This window comes from Heterocephalus glaber, unplaced genomic scaffold, assembly GCF_053883595.1.
Source record: "Heterocephalus glaber isolate CG9 unplaced genomic scaffold, H.glaber_assembly_v1.0 deba00001608, whole genome shotgun sequence".
Lineage (NCBI taxonomy): Eukaryota > Metazoa > Chordata > Mammalia > Rodentia > Bathyergidae > Heterocephalus > Heterocephalus glaber.
The window spans coordinates 12,414,867-12,427,315 of record NW_028258379.1 but is presented as its reverse complement, the minus strand read 5'-3'; the positions used below and the strand labels follow the sequence as shown (position 1 = coordinate 12,427,315).

Genomic DNA, 12,449 nt, shown 5'->3' with positions numbered 1-12,449 from the left:
CAAAGATTATATGTCCTTAACACAAAACATTTTCCTGCCCGAGAAACAAACCCAAGAACTTTACACTGAGTTGTAGTTTAATGTCACCTACTGATTAGTGACAGAGACAGCATGAGAGTTTGAGACTTAAGATCTCAAATGCTTCTTCTTTTACATTTTGTTATGAGTTCTAAGATTACTATTTCTAATACTATTCACTGTAGGGCCTGCAGAAGTAATATTTTATTATTCTCTTATTTCACATGAAAGAGTGTATGACTGCTAGAGAAAAAGTGGGAGTGACAGAGAAGCTCTGCCAAATTTACACACAAGAAGAGGGTGACTAAGTGATGAAGAAGATGACATGTTCCCAGGGACCCCAAGAAGAACAGCATTCTTCTTTTTTTTTGGTACCGGGGATTGAACTCGGGTCATTGCGCTTGCAAGGCAGGCGACAGAACCACTGAGCTAAATCCCCGGCCAGAAAAGCATTCTTATTGGCTTTTTTTCCCTTAAAGAATGTCAGCTTTATGCCTTAGGATTTTATTGCTTCTTTCCTATTTTAAGAACAGCAAAATTATTATGCTTATATCTTAAAACTAAGCATTTAAATGTAATATAGAGTGCATCCCTTCTATGACTCTGTAATGCATACACAGCAGCAATAGGCTTTTTTTCTTGAGATAGCAAAACTTAAAAAAAAATCTACTCATAAAGCTCCCTAGCCAGAAGCAATATCAGTCAAAAAAATAAGAACTGAATAGGTTCCTGGGAATCTGTTTTACTTTTTTACTCATATCATGTAGATGGAAGACAGAATAGTACAATTAGAATATACCACTTCCTATAATAAGGCTCTACCTTGTAACAGAGCAATCTTCAAGAACAACTAGAGAAGCAGGATAAAATGTAAAAGGAAAGGCTCCCAAGGCAATGAAGGCAGAAGAGACCAAGACCCAAAAGAAAAAAAGGAGTAAAAGGGTGAGCCTAACATAATGTTTAACTATTGCTTTAAGGCATTTAATCAAATTTAACATCTGATCATAAGACAGTCCTAGAAATTTTTGAATGTTAGGGAACTTACTTACTCTGATAAAGGAAATTTGCAAAACACAACAACTGTACTATCTAGTAGTGAAACTTTGCTACTGAGATTAGAAATAAGACAAGAATGCCCACTATCACCACTTCTACTCACTATTATTTTAGAAGTCCTAGCCAATGCAATAGTTAAGAAAAAGAAATAAAAGTCACAGTGATTAGGAAAAAAAGTAAAAATTGTTTTAATTATGTACATGGAATGGCCATAAAAATCTACACAAAACTACCAGAATTAAGAAGTGAATTTAGCAAAGTCGCTACATGCAAGGTCAATATGTAGAACTCAATAATATTTCTACATGTCAGCAATAAATTATCAGAAAATATGTTGTTAAAGCTAGAATTTATAATTGAGACAAATAACTTCAAATACTAGAAATGCATCTTTAAAAAGGCGTATAATGCTCTTACAACCCAGAAGGGATAAAAAAAACACTAATAAAATGAAAGATATAAATAAATGGAGGTATAATCTTATAATGGATTGAAATAGTCAAAACAGCTAATGACATTAATTTATTCCCAGTCTGGGCTAGAGATTTAATGAAATCTTAAAATTTCATTAAAGGCTGATTTTAAAATCTATACATAATGCAAATGGCTAAGAATAACCAGGATATTCTTAAATAAGAACAAAGCTGGGGGCTACCATTACTAGATATCAAGACTTATTATAAAGCTCACGTAATTAAGACAGTGTGGTACTAGCATTGATAGATGAACAGAAAATGGGACAGACTAGAAAGCACAGAGACAGACATAGATATATATGATCACCCAACTGATAACAAAGTGACCTTTCAGAACAGTAGAAAAGTTTTTCAATAAGTAGTGCTGAGTTTATAGAATATCCATATGGAAAGCAAAATAAACACAGATACTTTTTTTGCTCATTCCATAGGCTAAAATCAAACCCAGGTGGATATTTTATATAAAGATAAAAAGCAAAATAATAGAGCTTCTTGTGGTAGGCAAAAATGTTTTAAGCAGGCACAGAAAATAATAACTATAAAAGAGATTGATAAATTGGATTATATTTAAAGTAAAATATCCTATTCATTAAGAGAGAGCCTGAAAAGAAAGCCACAGATAGGAAAAGTATTTTTAATTTGTATAATGGGTAAAAGCATTTGAAATTTTTTTTAATAAGAATCCTGGGCTTGCCTAGCATACACATGGCTCCAAGTTCAATCCCCAGCAAGGAAGGAAGGAAGGGAGGAAGGGAGGAAGGGAGGAAGGGAGGAAGGGAGGAAGGGCAGGCAAAGGGAGAAAGTAAGAGGGAGAAAGAATCCTAAACTCTACAAGATAGACAACTCAATAGAAAAACAAGCAACAAACTTGAACAAGCACTACAAAAGACAAATGAAAATCAAAAAAGAAACCATTGCACTCTTCCTTTCCAACCTGGGTTCAGCAGAATGGGTCCCACAAAGAAAGGAGGTCAAAGGAAGGGCCATTCTGCCATCAAGGAGGTGGTGCCTGAAAACACTCCATTAATAAGCACATCCTTGGAGTGGGCTTCAACAAGTGTGCCCCTAGTTCACTCAAAGAGATCTGGAATCTAAATGTGTGCATCAAAACAAGGCTCAACAATGGCATCTAGACCAGAGGAATAAGAAATGTCTCATATCATATCCCTGTGCATTTGTATGAAAAATATGAGAATGAAGAGCCACCAAACAAGCTCTTCACTTTAGTAACCTATGTCCCTATTACCACTTTCAAAAATCTACAAAAACTGTAGTTAAGAATTAACTTCTGATATCAAATAAAGTTATTAGAAATGACAAAAATATTTAAAAGTCACATTGGTCACTAGAGAAATGCAAACTGAAACTATGAGATACCATAGCATACACACAGAATGTCTAAAATTCAAGTTTGACAATCCCAAAAGTCTTGTCAATAATATGGAAAACAAAAACTAACTCATAAAGTGATGATAGAAATGTAAATTGGTACAACCACTTAGGAAAATTCTTTTAAGAATCTATTAAATCTAATATGCATACTCCATGATCTGGAAATCCAGTTTTAGATACCAGCATATACCAGACAGAAATGCATTCATATTTGTATCACAAAATGCACAGAAAATTTTTTGTAGCAGCATTCTTCACAATACACCTAAAATGGAAATGTCCCAAATGTCCATCATGGTAGATGAATAAGTATCTGTGAAATATCACAAAGAATGCTATACATCAATAAAAATTAATAAACTATTGCTATATATCACAACATGAATCTCTCAGTGTTGTGCAAAAGAACCTAGAAATGGGGATGGGGATTTAGCTCAGTGGTTTTGCCATCTGAAGCGCAAGCACAAGGACCTGAGTTTGATCCCCAGTGCCAAAAAAAACAAAAACAAAAAACAAAAAAAGCCAGGTGGGTGGCCACACTATAATCCCAGCACTTTGGGAGGCTGAAGCAGGAGGAGCCCAATTTCAACCCCAGCCTGGGCAACTTAGTGATTTGGTGAGACCATATATCAAAATAAATAAAATAAAAAGGCCTGGGGATGTAACTCAGTGTAAAGGGCCTGGATTCAATCCCCAGTATCCTCTGCCCCACCCCCTCCAAAGAGGCCAGAAAGAGTACATACATATAGGTACTTATAAAAATTTATATTTGAAATATTTCAAAATATAAGAAAGCTACAATATTAGACATAAGTTAAAGGTTAATTCCTGAGGAAGTAGGGGTATGTACTTACTGGGAGGATACATGGAATAGTTTGGGGAGAAAGGTAATAATATTCTAATACTTGATCTGGGAGAAATAACATGAATATGTTTACTGTTTGGCAACCTACTGAGGAGCAATTTGTGTATTTTCTTAAATATTTTATACTTTGATAGAATTCCATGTTTAAAAAAGAAAAGTAAAACTAAATGCAGATCTGGGAGAAGGGTACAGCATCTCTGAACCTCAAAGTGGCACTTGAGCTGTCCATACATGTATAGCAGTGTAAAAGGTGATATAATGGCAGGGTTGTGCTTGCAGGGATGGGGAAGGAGCCAAAGGTCATTGTCTGTCACCACTACATGTACTCACCCCTTACTGCACTAGCCATAGACAAAAAGCAATAATTATTGAATGAGAGAAATAAAAATGAAACTGATACCAACAATGAAAGGAATGCTTTGCAATATCTTCCAAGAGTTGGAAAGTCTTCCATGGAACTCCTCACAGTGGCTGAGATTCTCTGCCTTTGCCCTTAATAACTTTATATTGTCCAGCAAATAAAATCCAAGATCCTTCATTCTAATTTAGAAGACTAAGGGAACTGCTGTTTCTGGTTACCTACTATCTTCTCCTATAAAATGGTCTTCTGGTAAAGAAGGATGGCCTATGACCTGTCCTGGACAGGGTGCCTTATCCCTGGACATACAAACTGGACCAACCTAGTGGTAGGACTAATCAGGACCCAAGTCCTTCCCTGAGACAGAAATAAGGACAACAGAAGAAAGGGGACCTTTTCCCAGGGAGATGGCTGTGTAGAAAGGATATAAGGGTAGGGACATTAGTGACCATCTGCTTTTTCTTTAGTATCATAGAGAAAAGAAATAAAGAAGCTAAGTGTCATTTAAGTGTCTGGATCCTGCCAGGCCTGAGTTCTCAGATATAAGGTCATAAATTTATTTTTTGCTTAAAATATTTGGATTTTGCTTAAGCTCAGTTGGGATGTTGTCAGATATATATATATATATATTTTTTTTTTTTTGGTTGGGGTGGGGGGGTCTTGCATTCAAGAGAGTCCCGAATCACCATCATTATCATCACCATTGTCATCTATTCATGGCATTCAAGTCTCTCTATAGACTGGCCCACAACTTGCATTTCTAGTCTTATCTATCATTTTTCATCTTCATATACCCAACAACATGGCCAATCTCAACTACAGAAAACTTTCCTTAGCCAAGAATTCTCAATAAGCAAAATTCAACTTAGCTCAGTCTATTTTCAAACACACTGCTGATAACCAACTGGTCATTCCTGTTAAGGAACATTAGAAAATATAAAAAACTGGGACTCAAAACCAGATATTTTTTAAAGTGGGAGAGAGGGCCTGTATTGCAGATGGCAGGCAGGGAAAATAGTTTTTGTAGAGAAGCTCTTGAAAACTAAAGGACGCCAAAATAAAAACCTGGAGTTGACAGTATATGCTTTGGCATGATGCTAAATACTCTCTGAATTGGGGTGAGATATCTAAGAACTTCCTAATTAGCCATGCCAAGTAAGTTAAATAAAGCTCATCCACAGGCTTACCTACTCTACCCTTGAGTCACAGGGAGACCTAGAGGTTGCTGGTCAGTGCTTCTTGGTCTGAAAGTCTGAAAGGCACTGAACATTTGGACAGAACCTGACATGGCAGAGGAAAATGCCCAGGGCCTGGGGACTGTTTGTTGACTGTAATAAACCAAAACCACTTGCAGATATTTCACTGCAGGGAGAGAGATCCTGGAGAACAGTAAGAAGTAACCAGGATTTGTTGGGGCAGACCTTTATTACCAACACTGCTTTATTTTTCTCATTTTAACTTCAAGAAACATAACAAATATTTATTAAACAATTTTGCCTCCACCTGAGATTCCCCTACCCCCATTTTCATTTAAGGTTTCACATAAGCTCATCAAGGCAGATTTCTCCTGCCAGAAGGATGTTTAAGGATGTTTAAGGACCTGGCTCTCAGTAGAGGGTGTTAAGTATTCTCTGCACACTCTGCACTTTGTCACCTCTATCCTTTTATTTACATCGAATGCCTCAGGCACAAGCTTGCCACCCTGTCCCCTGGTCCCATCCCTGAGGCCTCAAGTCTCTCAGTCTTCCAAGGTCCAATTCATCCACTCAACCCCTTCACTGAAAGCTCTCAGCGGGAAGGTTCCCCCAATTCCATTTCATTGTGCCTTGCTTCTGACATCCCGTTTTCCTGTCTTTTTTCCTCCAACAAAATTATAAGTTTCTTGAATACAGATTCATATCTGAATGATTATCATCTAGAAAGGGGACTTTGATTGTGAGCCTTACTGTCTGATGCAGACAGGCAGAACAAAGACTGGCAAAGAGCAGCAGATTCTGTAGGCCAACTGTACCCTGGGCTAGGGCACCCCCACAACCCAGTGAAAAGCTGACTATTCACTCTTGAGATTGTTTCCAGGTAGACTGTTTCAGTAATGTTCTCAAAGCAAACACAATTTCCCAGCCCCATTATGCAACTGGCAAGAATGCAGATCAATAGTGTTAATCTGCTTTGTTTTGTGTCACATCTCCTTGTCTTTGGGCAGAAACCAGCAGCCAGGCTCCCAAACTACCTGTTGTACTGAAAATGAAAGTGCCTTCCCTTAAAAATCCTAAAATATAATCAATAAATTTATTCTTTGTGAATGCATCCTTTCTATTTTGACCCACTGCTGAATCAGTCATTGTATTAGGATGTATGGTCAGCAAAATAGTGACATCTTCCTGCTTGGTTTGGAATCTGAACAAGTAGCACTTATGTAGCAGTTTAAGGGAAAATACACTGGATATTTTTTAAAGTGGTTGTCTTTTTTCTTTTGAGAAAGAGAGAAAGAGATCACAAACAGATAAAACACAACCAACTCAAACAAGTGTTTCTTTTGGGTTGGGTAGTACAGATCTACGTCATGCTTTTCTAATTGGAATAGTTAATGATTAAAAATTTGACAATAGTACTTTCTAAACAGCACATATCCTTTTCCTTAACACAGTCCTCGCCTGTCCTCAATGCCTTCCCAACCTTGAGTGCTAGCGCCAGATGCCATTTATCATCACACATGGGTGACTCTTTCGCTTTTTAGAAACAAGAAGGGTTATTGTGTACCCATATCTCTACAAAAAGGGGTCAGAGGGCCCCATGCTCCAAGAAAAAAATGAGTGTACATATATTTCTTTCCAGGAGTAAAAATCTGTATGTTTAACACAAACAAAGCATGGTTTAAAGAAAAATACAATGTAAGTTACCCTTGTGAAAGAAACCCCACTTGCTTCCCTCATTTGCTTTACCTAACTGGTCCTATTATGTGCTTGAGTTTACAACCCATTTCCTAGTGCTTTTCATCCTTCACTCGTTGTACAAATCATTCTTAATTAGTAGAAAACAGAATTTGCAACAGATGCTGAAGTTATAACAGGGAATAAAACAGTTCCTGTTCTCCTAGAATGAGTATTCTAGTGGAAGGAGACAGGCAATATATAAATGAAGACATATACTGCAATGTCATGGCAATAAAGCTATGAAGAACAATAGAGCTGAAAAATAGAATTGGTAAGACAATAAAGTGCAGTGTAGGGGTAGGAGTTACCATTTCAGCTAGAGTCATCTGAGATGACTTTGATTATGAAGATTTTACATGAGTTCTTTTTGTTGTTCTCTTTCTTGGGGCGTGTGTGTGTGTGTGTGTGTGTACACATGCATGCTGGGAATTGAACCCAGAGCCTCACACATGCCAGGCACAAACTTTACTACTACTCTAGCTCATTGTATTAGTATTTAGTTTTCACTCTATAAGTAAAAAATAATTAATTCAATCTACACTTCTTATTTACACTTCTCACCTAAAAAATCTTGTTCTCTCTCTACTCACCTATGAAATTTCTTCCTATTTTCCAAAGCCCTCCTCTTCCAGATCTGATATGTTCTCCCTCTAAACTGAACTCCATTGTACTTCCTGTCTCCATTATCTATTTGCTACTAAACCTGAAATAAAACTCCATGCATCCTTTCCTAAACAGTCACTTAACATCCCTTATTGTTAACTTTCTATTTATTTCTATCACCTCTCCAAAATGACTGAAATTATCTCAAGGATGGAGATCTTTGTTTATTTCCCACTTTGTGGTTTATCAGAGAAACTCAGGACTTTGGGGCCAGATAAGATCCAAGTTTAAATGTTTCTTTCTTCAAGATCAAGTAACTCCTTGATCTAGAGCAGTGATGGAGGTGAACCTTTTAGAGCTTTCAATTATACAAACAGCTTGCTGTGGTGCAGATGCCATAAGTTCCCACCACTCATCTAGGGCAAGGGGCTGAACTTCTTTTTCAGCTTCATTTTCCTCACCTATAAAATGGGTACAATACCTCCTAACTTCTGTTAAGGGCTTTAATCTACAAAAAAGCTCTATAGATGCTGGTTGTTATTCTGTAAGATCAGACCATAATTAGACCATTGTAACAGATCTACAGCTTTCTAGGCTGGATAATTTTTTTGTTTAGAGAACCAATTTTTATCAAGCATTTACTATGTGTGTGGCTCTGTGCTAGAGATGGAGATAAAATTAAGCCCCCCCCCAAAAAAAAAGTAAAAATCCGGGCAAACAGACTCCAGTCCAATGAAGGAGACAAACATTCATCTACAATTACAAACCAAAATGAGGATCTCATCATATTATGGATCTGAAGTGGATTTAGCCAGGTAAAATCAAGCAAGCCCTAAGAATAAAGGTTACAATCACTCACAACGTGCATCCAGGTCCATGCTTGCCCACACATATTGCTGTTGCAGCATTCTCCTTGTTTTGCCTCTCATCCTGGTGATAAACCACCGTTTAGGCTCATGGAAGTATCTCTGGTTACCACAAAGGAGACCTACCCCACTCTGCACTCTCCCACTTAGATGTCTGGCCACTTGCTTTCTGCAAGTCCCTTCAGATCCTAGTGTTAGAAGTATGGGGCAGGATTCTTGAAGGGACTTGGGAGTTCCTCCAATGCTAGACTGAAAGAGCAGGTCCTCAAGAAAAAGAGGGGGAAAAGGAACCAGACCTTGATATATCTATTTCCGGACAGATTCATTGTCAAAATTATTAGAAAACTGATACTGCATCATGATGGCTCTATCATCTCAAGCTCTTACATCCCACTCCCTGTCCTCTATATACAATGCTATGCCCTCACGGCCACACATATTCAAGAGGGAGGTAGGATTTTTATTCTTATTTTACAGATGAGAAACTTGGGGTTGAGAAGCAATGAATAGTTTCTAGATATTTGTGATGCTACTTTTAGAGCAAATGATAGGGGTAGCCAGATCAAATGAGTGAAACACAAGTAACTTGGGTATCTCCAAAGGATTCTACCAATAGCTGAAGGTCATGCAATAGCCCTGCTCTCGGCATATTGTATAATATATGCTTCCACTTGGGCAAGATAATATCCTCCTGAGAGCAGATACTAGTGACTAAGGAAAAACCACCATGTGAAAATATCCTTTGATGGTTTCACCAAATAATTTAGAGAAGCCCAGACAACTCATTTAATTATAAAACTCATTTTAATTGCCACCCTTAAAGAAGCATCTTATTTGTTCACAGTCAAGTATTTACATATTTTTAGGGTTGCCATACTTAAAAAATGAGTGTTCACTGTACCCTACATTTCTAATATGTAAGTAGAAGAAAATGATCCAAAAAGTAATAATTTAAAGATGATCAAAAATTCTAAATGAGGTGTTTCAGCCTGCTGGAATCCCCAAGCTATCAAATATACTTACTCAATGTGAGTGGGAGGAAGGGGTAAAGAACGCTTTTCTTTGGTATCAGGCAGGCCTGGGTCTGATTTCTGATGCTGCCACTTACTAGCTTTGTGGATTCATACAGATTCATTTGTCTGAGATTAGTTTCTTCAGCCATAAAACGGGAACCTATCTCACGGAATGGTCATGGTGCTGTAGTGAATATTATTATGCCTTTTGGAGGGGAGTTAGACAACAGGGGCATCAATGCTTGCTTTATTTGCTGCTTTGGTAATTGGGGTAATTAGCAAATATTCCCTGCCCTTTTTTGAAACAGTCATCCTTTGGTATCCACAGTGGATTAGTTCCAGGTCACCCACAGCCATCAAAATCCTGGATGCTCAAGTCCCTTATATAAAATGGCATCGTATTTGGATACAACCTTTGAACATTTTTTCTTATACATTATCTCTATCTTACTTACAATAACTAATACAACGTAAGTGTTACATAAATAGTTTATTATATTGTTTAATAATGACAGGAGTAAATTTGTGCATATTCAGCACAAATGCAATTTTTTCTGAATATTTTTATCTGCAGTTGATTGAATGAGCAGATGCAGAACCCACGGAGAGCCAGAGCCAACTGCATGTAGAAAATGAAATGACTCTTACTGGTCTCAGAGAAGTACCTATGAAGCATTTGGTAAGCTTCATGGTCTGCAATGTCTTAAACAGATATTCCTAGTAATTTTTAACATAACTCACTGTTTAATGTTCATTTTAACTGCCTACTCATAAGCATTTGTGCTTTGCTTGCAGTGAGAAAAACTATGTTTTATGACTGATAATTATTCTTATTACAGACTTCATGGTCCCAAATTCTGCCTGGTTATTCGCTTGATCTATTTGGAAAGTTTTCTCCCTATGAAGATAACTGATATTGATTGAACCAACATTTCCTGAACACCTACTGGCAGATGCATTGCTGGATACTGGGGTCAGGGTGGAGGCAGAGTGTTTTTGGCCCCAAAGACCCAAGGAGCTTATCCTGTAGTTCTCATGTGGTTGCCAGACTGGCACAGTCAGCATCACCTGTGGATTTGTTAGAAATGTAAATTCTCAGGCCTCACTGCAGGCTTTCTGAATCAGAAACTCTGGGGGTGAACCCCAGCTGTCTGTTTGCATAAGCCCTCTTCAAAAGAAGATCATCCTTATCAAATGTCAAAGCAACACATATGCCATGAGTTTACTGAGCTAAATCTGAAAATATTATTTGTCTTTCAAGGAAACAAAGGCCCAGTGGCCAAAGGCCACATGAGAAGCTGAAAGAGAAACTGCACTCCGCAGAACTCAGGTCTCTGACCCCAAATGGCTCAATTTCTTTCTGTTGCTTTTCTGGTGCTGTACTGCCTATGTCAGATGAGGGAACCCCATGTATTGCCAGCCCAACGACAAACATTAGTTTTCCAAGAACTGACAAAGAGACAACCAGCTCTCTATGAAAATAAAGATCACTAACAAAAATTTAAAACTGATCAAAATCACCCAGTAAACTAGCAGTAATAACCCAAACCTTTAAAAAATATCCTAGTGCTCTTTATAAGATTAGAGATAGAGAAAGGGGGAACGGATATACTGAAGATGTGACTGGAATAATTTCTGGAAGAATGTAGTTTGAAGAAATGTTCATAGTAATTCACCATCTGTGGAGGATTACAGATAATCTTTCTCTTTTTTTCTTTGTATTTTCTTGATTTTTTTCCCCAATAACTAAATATTACTTTTCTAATCGGGAAAAGCAGTAAAACTTTTTAAAGAAATTTTATATCACTCAACACGAAAGTTTATTGTATATTTCTATTCCTTTGCATGCAGCAGGACAGTTTGTATAGTAATTATTTATGTCATGCCATATGTTACAATGAAAATGAAATACAGTAAATATGTTCCTTCCAGCTGGCCCTGAAAATGAAGAGGTTAAATGCATTCCTAGGTTCAAAGCACTAAGAATTAAGACAAGCTAACTGTGAAGCTAAAGGAAAACTTAATCCCAGGATTGAAATCTCTGAGAGCATCCCTTTTGAAAAACATTTATGTGACACCCATCTCCTTACTCGTATCTTCCTGATGTTTAACCCTTGGCACAAAATGGAATGTTTAGCAATTCCAGGCAAAGTCTTAGGAGTTCTGGGGATAAAATGCATGGGAGAAGGTCAGAGAGGTGAGATACAAAATGATCCTACTTTCTCTCCAAAATTTTGTCCTTGTGGGACAATAAGACATTCCAAATTATTGGTAAATTATATTGCCCAAAATATCCTTAAATTTTTTCTTTCTCAAGAAATATTTGCTCAGATATTTATGTTGGATATCTTATTCCATAAATCAAAAATAAATAAATAAATAAATCTCATTTAAAGAAACATTTCTGCCACAAAAACATTGTTTGATGTTTCACTTGATGAGACAAAATGCTTCAAAGAAAAATCAGCGTTGTTTTACTGAAGTTATCAGCAGTATAAATTCAGTGAATGTTAATTGAAATTTCTTAAAGGAAACAGGAAGTACAGTTAAGAGCCAATGAAATGAATGTGGAAAAGGAAACATCAGTAGGTATCTCCATCACCAAAATACCTCACAATAGCTAATGTTTCTAGAATTTGCAGCTTCTTTCTGGAAAGGATGAGTTATTGGGAATAGACTCTATATATGTTATAGTACTTGAGATCACCATATTCACACAACAATCTACCTTACTAATACTGTCAGAGAAATCAGAAAGAATTTATCATCTTGGCTTTCCTGGTTCAGCATGAAAGAGTTTAAGAAGGTGTCTCTCCGAAAAGTCTCCAATTTCCTTCAGTTTTCTACACCCATTACAAAATCACTAAAT

The 12,449-nt window shown here is 37.1% G+C and overlaps 1 protein-coding gene and 1 pseudogene across 15 annotated transcripts in view; one reads left to right on the top strand and one right to left on the bottom strand.

Annotated features, from left to right (window-relative positions):
- Rgs6 (regulator of G protein signaling 6) overlaps window positions 1–12,449 on the bottom strand; it is a 596,709-nt gene that overhangs the window by 582,235 nt on the left and 2,025 nt on the right. The gene's annotated exons all lie outside the window — the stretch shown is intronic.
- Window positions 2,303–3,073, top strand: LOC110346716 (large ribosomal subunit protein eL31 pseudogene; annotated as a pseudogene).